This window comes from Camellia sinensis, chromosome 5 (genome assembly GCF_055761805.1).
Source record: "Camellia sinensis isolate YWXY chromosome 5, ASM5576180v1, whole genome shotgun sequence".
NCBI lineage: Eukaryota > Viridiplantae > Streptophyta > Magnoliopsida > Ericales > Theaceae > Camellia > Camellia sinensis.
Genome location: NC_138965.1, coordinates 207,108,607 through 207,117,031, shown reverse-complemented (window position 1 = coordinate 207,117,031; position 8,425 = coordinate 207,108,607). Strand labels below are relative to the sequence as shown.

The 8,425-nt window shown below is 32.1% G+C and overlaps 1 long non-coding RNA gene across 1 annotated transcript; it reads left to right on the top strand.

The window, feature by feature from the left end:
- Nucleotides 1–934: 934 nt before the first annotated feature.
- LOC114286652 (uncharacterized) lies at nucleotides 935–3,550 on the top strand. The gene is made up of 4 exons (XR_014329025.1): nucleotides 935–993; nucleotides 1,110–1,175; nucleotides 1,285–1,359; nucleotides 3,218–3,550. It is a non-coding gene; the product is annotated as an uncharacterized LOC114286652 (long non-coding RNA).
- The last annotated feature ends 4,875 nt before the right edge of the window (nucleotides 3,551–8,425 follow it).

Genomic DNA, 8,425 nt, shown 5'->3' with positions numbered 1-8,425 from the left:
GTGAGAGACTGTAATTGTACATGAATTATTTGAAATACTACAATTATTTGATTTCTAGGAACACTCAGTCGCTGCTTTCACCCGTGTTCTTGATGAGGCCAGTGTTGTTCTTCTCTTCAGAGACAAAGTCTATCTTCATCCCGATAAGGTACGTACACATATATATAAATAATAGTTTTCTTGTTAGAAGAATATTCTTATAAATTGATTTATGTGGGACTAGTGATTTGTGCTTGTGTTAGAATATAACTAACAATTTTGTTGATGAAATTTGTGTGTGTTTATTAGTCACAAAAGTTTTGTGTATCTCATTCTGGCTAATATGTATATTTTGCGTTGCCAAAAATCACATGTTATTTTTGTTTTATTATTTTCTTGTTGGTCTTTGGTTGTGTACACTACATGGGGAATGAGTTTACTCTGTATTGCAGAGATGAAGGTTTAAGTTTTATGTTTCCCTCTATATGGTTAATGTCTAATTTTAGAGTTAAAAAGAGTCCAAAATACATTCGTTAGTTGCACCATTGCAGTCACTGAAACCTTTCTATTTGTCTAAATCCTACCCATTCCCATGTTTGAACACAAGAACCAGAAGAAAAGGCATTTTGTATAGTGAAGGGTATGTGCTACATTACTGGAATGTGAATTAAAAGTGAGATATTGCAGAAAATATCAACTACAAGCAGGTCCACCGCAGCATACTGATTGCAGTGGTTTGTAATCTCTGCTCAGTGTCCCTTCTCCCCAAGTACACCCTCTATACAAGAAGTTAAATGTGTTTGACGGTATTTTAATGAGATATTTTAAAATCTTGATATTTTAATGAGATATACGAGCTCTGACTAACAAGTTGTCGTATTTCATTTTGGAAACTTTTTTTTCCCATCTAAATTATTGTGTTAACTTAAAACATACCAATTGTCAATGACTTTTCAGGCTAGGCCCACTATGTATCAAGTTGTAAAGCAGATGGTTGACAAGATGGGCTATGCAGTAAGTTTGGATTTGCTTTTATTACTTCTCATGATTAGCAATGCCTCTATCTTTTTATACCTTGATTTCTCTTTTGTAAGACCTTCATTTGATATAACTTTTTGTTTCTTATGCAGGTGAAGGTTGTTCGAGTCACCAAGAGGGTACATGAAGCATATTTTGCTCAGTTATACCTCACAAAGGCATATTCCTGTTACAAGCTTGTATTTTGTTTAACTAATATTTTCCATAAAACTTGCTTTAATAGTAATATTTAACTGATAAAGTTTTTTTTTTTTTTTTAAATCTCAGTTGGGTAATGAAACGGAGAATGTTAGCTTTGATCTTCGACCTTCGGATGCCATTAACATTGCAGTAATATGCAAGGTACTTTTGCTCACTTTGAAGATTGTAACTGCTTTGGTGGATTTTTGTGGTTGTTTATCATCATGTAGTCCTCTTATCTAACATAGTTATAATCACTGCTCTCTCACTAGATAGCATTATATAATGGTGTTGGATAAACATAATGTTATTTGCATGCAAAACTGATAGCTGAGTAATATTGTGAGATGCAACAAAGTGTACAATAAAATAGAAAAGAAAAGGACTTCAGGGAAGGGTATGTGTATTGGGGGTGGTGATGACTCAAAAATGAGTGAGGAAATAAAAGAAGAAATGGCAAAGAAAATTAGGAAATAAGGAAGGAAAAGAGAGGATAGTGTCCCCCAAGTTTATGTGGGATTGTGGACCCCATTCGGGGGTCGAAATTACGAAATGATCACCGAAACCACTGAAACTTGGCACGGACAGCTTGTTCAAGCCTAAATAGACTTGTAGGAACAAACGGGACCTCGATTGGATCCCCGGTTAGAACATTAGAAGGAAAATTGTAAAACACAAGACTTAAAATTCCTGTTCGGGGGCCGAAATTGTGAAATGACCACCGAAACCACCGAAACTTGGCATGGACAGCTTGATCAAACCTAAATAGACTTGTAGGAACAAACGGAACCTCGATTGGATTTCCGATTAGAAAATTAGTAAAAAAAATGTAAAACACAAGACTTAAAATACCCGTTCGGGGGCCGAAATTTCGAAATGACCACCGAAACCACCGAAACTTGGCACGAACAACCTTTTCAAGCCTAAATAGACTTGTAGGAACAAACGGGACCTCTATTGGATCTCCTGTTAGAAAATTAGAAGGAAAATTGTAAAACACAAGACTTAAAAGGGCCGTTCGGGGACTGAAATTGCGAAATGACCATCGAAACCGCCGAAACCACCAAAACTTGGCACAGACAACTTGTTCAAACTTAAATAGACTCGTAGAAATAAACGGAACCTCGATTGGATCCCCGGTTAGAAAATTAGAAGGAAAATTGTAAAACACAAGACTTAAAATGCCCGTTTGGGGGCCGAAATTGCGAAATGACTACCGAAACTTGGCACGGATAGCTTGTTCAAGCCTAAATAGACTTGTAGGAGCAAACGGGACCTCGATTGGATCCCCGGTTAGAAAATTAGAAGGAAAATTGTAAAACACAAGACTTAAAAGGCCCGTTTGGAGGCTGAAATTGTGAAATGACCACCGAAACTTGACACGGACAACTTGTTCAAGCCTAAATAGACTTGTAGGAACAAACGGAACCTCGATTGGATTTCTGGTTAGAAAATTACTAGAAAAAATGTAAAACACAAGGCTTAAAATATCCGTTCGGGGGCCGAAATATCGAAATGACCACCGAAACCACTGAAACTTGGCACGGAAAACCTTTTCAAGCCTAAATAGACTTGTAGGAACAAACGGGACCTCTATTGGATCTCCTGTTAGAAAATTAGAAGGAAAATTGTAAAACACAAGACTTAAAAGGCCCATTCGGGGGCTGAAATTGTAAAATGACCACCGAAACCATCAAAACTTGGCACGGACAGCTTGTTCAAACTTAAATAGACTTGTAGAAACAAATGGAACCTCGATTAGATTTTCGGTTAGAAAATTACAAGAAAAAATGTAAAACACAAGACTTAAAAGGCTCGTTCGGAGGCCGAAATTGAAAAATGACCATTGAAACCACCGAAACTTGGCACGGGCAACTTGTTCAAGCCTAAATAGACTTGTATGAGCAAACAGCACTCGATTGGACTTCCCGTAATAAAATTAAAATCAAAATTATGAAATTCATATCAATTTTTTTTTTTTTGTCAATCTAATATTGTTTTTTCTTTTTTCATGTGACAGATTGGCAATGGTGGAAAACAGTTCGGGTTGCATCAGAAGATTTGATTTTGTGTTTTTGGAAATATTTTGACATAGGATTTTGGTAAATGATTTAGCATCAAAATATTTAGTTTTGTGTTTTTGAAAATATTTTGACATAGGATTTGGTAATGTATTTATGGGTTTGATGTTAGTAGTTTGTAAGTACCTTGGTATGCATGTTTTAGATTGTCAGAGAATTGTAATTATGTTTATTAGGATTTTTCATAGCTTTTAATTTTGAATTAGTGTGAATGTCTTGCACAGGTGTATTATTATTTACATTACATTTGTGTATATATTGTGCACAGGAAAGCAGGTGTTTTGGATTATTTTGAACAGGAAAATTATTAAAATCAAAATTTGTGTAGTGAATTTTTAGTAACAGGTGGTGTTTTCGTCGCTAAAAGTTAGTGGTTATTCTAGGAATTTTAGCAACCAAAACTTACTTGTCGCTAAAAACGTGATTTTTAGCGACCAAATTAATTTTGTCGTTAAATAATACTTTTGGCGACGCATTTATTTGTCGCTAAAACTACATAGCCTATCCAAATTTTAACCTTTTAGCAACAAATTGTAATTTTATAGCGACAAAATATATGATTTTTGACGACCAATTTTGCTTGTCGCTAAATGTCTACATACGGTGACTTTTTCTGATTTCGTCGCCAATACTTTTAGTGACAGGACTTTGGCAACCAATTGTATACTTTGTCGCCAATTCTTTTGGCGACGAAATTTGTGGGTCGCCAAATGTGTTTTTTGTTGTAGTGTTTTTTAATCTTAAATTAAAATAGTCAAAAAAATAAAAAGTGAATCCAACCCAAACAAAACCTATGTCATTCGCGTGAAACTATTTTTCCTCCCATCTTATTATTGCTTTGAATATTATTTAATAGATTTGATTTCTCTTAAATTTAAATTTTGTGTGAAAAATATAAAAATGTTAGAAATATTTTAAAGGAGGAGGATTCTATTGTTTGGGCCTGTGAAATTCATCACGGGTTTTATTTTAATGATTTGAATCATTTATTTTGTTGAATATTTCGTATATTTCATCAAACAAAAAAAATCGACAATTATAACTTGTTCAATTTATTGTGTTTGTCACTAAAAAATATTTGATTTATTTTTTAAAATACAATTGTTGCCTATTTTTTAGTAAAAAAATGAACAAGTTACAATTATCGAATTAATTTAATTTTTTTACAAACAAAATACACAAAGTACCTGACAAAATAAATATTTCAGATTATCGAAATATGATCTGTGGTAGACTTCTCAAACCTAAACAGTGCCCTATAGTCTAAAATTGAACCTGAAGTGAATCCTTCTTCTATTTTCGAAATATATTTTTTTTCCATATGATTATTCAAAAACGTACATATCTACTTATATTGGTTTAAGCATAATCAAAAAAAAGTTAAAAAGTCACTATCCTATTTAAGTCACATCATCTCTTTACCACATCACTTCAAACACAACTCATATTTCATAAAAAATCAAAAAGTGTACGTATTTAGTTTATCCCAAACAAACCCAACCCATACCCATACCCATATCCATACCCATACCCATACCCATACCCTTTTTTAACCTTATTATTTTCTATGATAAAATAATTCAAAATTTAACATTGAGTTTTTAATCTCTGGTTTAGCTATCATTTTAGGGTTTAAAAAAGTACCAAATGAAAAATAGGCTAAATAAATTAATATGATAAAATATCACATTCAACCCATAATCATTATATTTTTTCCTTTACAAAAGTCAAAAAATTAAAAAATCTAAATCAAACAAGAATAAAAAAGGCAGGCTAAAAAAGTCTCAATACAAAAAATTGACTATATTAGTCAATGCCAAACGAAGCTTAAATAAATCCTAAATTATGTTATAGGTTGTTTGGAATGTGCTGCATAGTGCCATTTTGGGAACATAGCAAAAGCCACGTTTTTTGACAAAATGTCCAAGAACAAAATGTCCAAAAATGCAAGTGCCAAAAAGGCCAGAAAATTGGTTTGGCAAGTGCTAAAAACGCAGGTGTAAAATTACAAATTAAGACCTATGAAAAAAAAATTAAAAAAAAAATTCTTATGCTGGGTAAGGATATTTTGATAATTTTAATTTGATTTGACACTATAAATAAATATTAAACTAAAGAGCAAAAAGTCAACTTTTTACCAACTTTACAAATCACTTTCCAAAAGGCTAAAAAGCTTAGTCAAAAGTCAAAAGTCAGTTTTTTACCAACTTTCCAAAACACCCCATAAGTACACTTTATGACCAAAAAAGTAGAAAAAAAAAATCAAATGTTTTGGATAATTTTTAAATTTTTTATGAAAAGACGTGTAATAAAATATTGTAATAAAATCAAAATGACCACTCTATCCTTATTGAGTTTTTATTTTTTGAATAATTGAATTTAAAGGACCAAATAATAATTGGGACAAATTACAAATACCTCCCTTGAGGTTTAGCTAAATTACAAATATCGCCCTGAGGTTTCGAAAATTACATCCCGCCCCCTGAGGTTTGTATTTTTATAATAATTTGTCCCCTGAGGTTTATATTTCATAACAAATTACCCCCTAATTTGTTATGCAAATATAACATTCAGGAGAAAATTTGTAATTTCTCAAACTTCAGAGAGTATCTGTAATTTAGCCAAACCTCGAGAAGGGTATATGTAATTTTTCCTAATAATTTTATCCTCTAAATTTCTCCCCACAAACTTCTCTCATACAATTTTTATATGTAATTTTTCCTAATAATTTTATCCTCTAAATTTCTCCCCCACAAACTTCTCTCATACAATTTTGCCCTCCAGGATTAGTAATTTTTTTTATTTTTTAACTTTTATAAATTATCCCAAACGAGGGGCTGGAATCTGAACCTTGGCCAAGTTTTGCAATGTATACTCGTAGATCGTTGATAACAAATATAGAGCTCGTTTAGGGTGTGGATTAATTTTTTGATATTTTGACTTTTTCGTTATTTTATCTTAAGGCTAAATTTTTTTTTTTGGGATAGTTTTTAAAAATTTTTTAATTTTTATAAGAGAAAAAATAAAATGATTATAAGTTAGATGTAATATTTTGTATTATTTAACTAAAATAACATATTTTATCTTATATGACTATTTTAGTCTCAAAAAACATGTCAAACAAATTCATAGTTGATTAATTAATGACCACTTCAAATCTGTTTTGTTAAGAATAAAATTAAGGTAAATGACATTGTGAAGTTAGGTCTATTTTGACAATTAGATTTAAAAAAAAAAATAATTTATTGACTTATTGATTTATTTGAATCACACAAATTTTTTTATTTTTTATATATTTAAAAAAAATTAAAAAAATTAACTTTTTTTTCCCTTAATTGTCAAAATAGGACTTACACTATTGGGACATCAAAGAGTCCCATATGTTGATGATGATTTTGTTAGCTGTCGCTGGAACTCAGTCAACTTCATGATTGTTCTTTTGCCTTTGATCATTTGTTGTTATTCACAAAAACAACTTTCAAACATATGTTCCTCAAGTACCATACATACATAAGATATTCATTGGGGGAGATTTAAAAAATATATGTAAATATATTTATTTTTCTAGTAGTTTTCATCATTATCAATATGGGTCCACTGCCTATTCATGTACAACCCACTTGTGAATGTATAGCTATTACTAGTTTTTATTGTTATATAGATGCATACATGTGCACCCAATTGGTGTTTGGAGCCAACCATGTGACAACAATGGTGTTGGACCAACAGCGGTTCATTTAGGCTCCGTTTGGGAAGTGAGGTTTGAAATTTTTTTGGTTAAAATAATTATAAAAAATAAAATAAATTTTTTATTTTAATAAGACAAAATATCACATCGAATTCCATAATCATTACATTCTTTCTCTCATAAAAAATTAAAAAAAACTAAAAAAATCAAAAGTCTTTTCCAAATTAGGTTTTTTAGCCCCAGGTTAAAATAGCCAAAAAAGTCAAAAAGCCAACCCACTTCCCAAACGAAACCTTAGTGGTAAGTTTTTCAAATTTCTTGCTTAAAATTTATGTTTGAGTCTTCATAATTTTTTTATTGAGATCAAAAATATGTTTTAGCACTTGAAACATGTGGGGGCCTTAGGTTAGAGCATCTCCAATGGTTAACCAAAATTTTCATCAAGTTTGAGTAAAAAAAAGCTATTTTTTCCAATTTGATATGGCTTACTCCAACCGTGCATCAAAAGAGAAGGGTCGATTGGCCGGTCGATCAGTAAGAGCAAAATTTTTTTTATTTTTTATTTTTTTACCTGTTTGAACCTTTTTTGACCGGTTTGAACCCACTATTTGAAAGGAAACCGGTCGACCGGTGGGTCAATCAGTCGGACAACCGGTTGGTTGACCGGTTGGCCTACCCCAACGGTAACGCACAGTGAAATGGTGAAATCTAGTGCCTGTTCTCACTTTGATGGATTTTTTGTTCCATTCTCATTTTGATACCAATTTGGTGAAATCATTAGAGCTCCAAAAAGTGACTTTTTCACCAAATTTCAAATCTGATGCAAAGTTTGGTTCACTGTTGGAGATGATCTTAGGCCCCAACATAAATGCAGTGAGATTCCCTGTAGATATGCTGTAAGTACTAAAGGATAATACTTCTGGATCGATATATTAGAATAGCTTATCTGCATATCCATTTTATAAATAAATAAAAAAATGGTGTTGGTAAACTCTACCCCGACAAAAAACAGCTTACCATTTTTTACTATTCAAGAGATTAATGATGATTTTGCATTTTTTTTTTTTTTTGAAAGCAAAACAAACCATCTATAGATATATTAAGTGGGGAATGATTTACAAAACGAGCTAAGTCATGTGCTTGTTTAACCTCCTGTCGCCTAAAATTACATACAACCAGATAATCAATAAACTTACTAATGTCCTAATATCTACTATTAAAGTGGAAGCAGACCAAAAAGGACTAACTCTATGATATAAAACATCCACCAAAAAGTTGTGAGTCCATCCATACTTCCAATTTACTTATTCATTGATCGTTTGCCCACTGAATTGCTCGATGACAAGCCCACACTTCCGCCTCAAAGGCTGACTTGAGCTGCAACTGAAAAGCTCACTATGCTATCGGCTCACCATTGGCATTGTAACAGAGCCATGCTACGCCAGCACATCCATTTGCT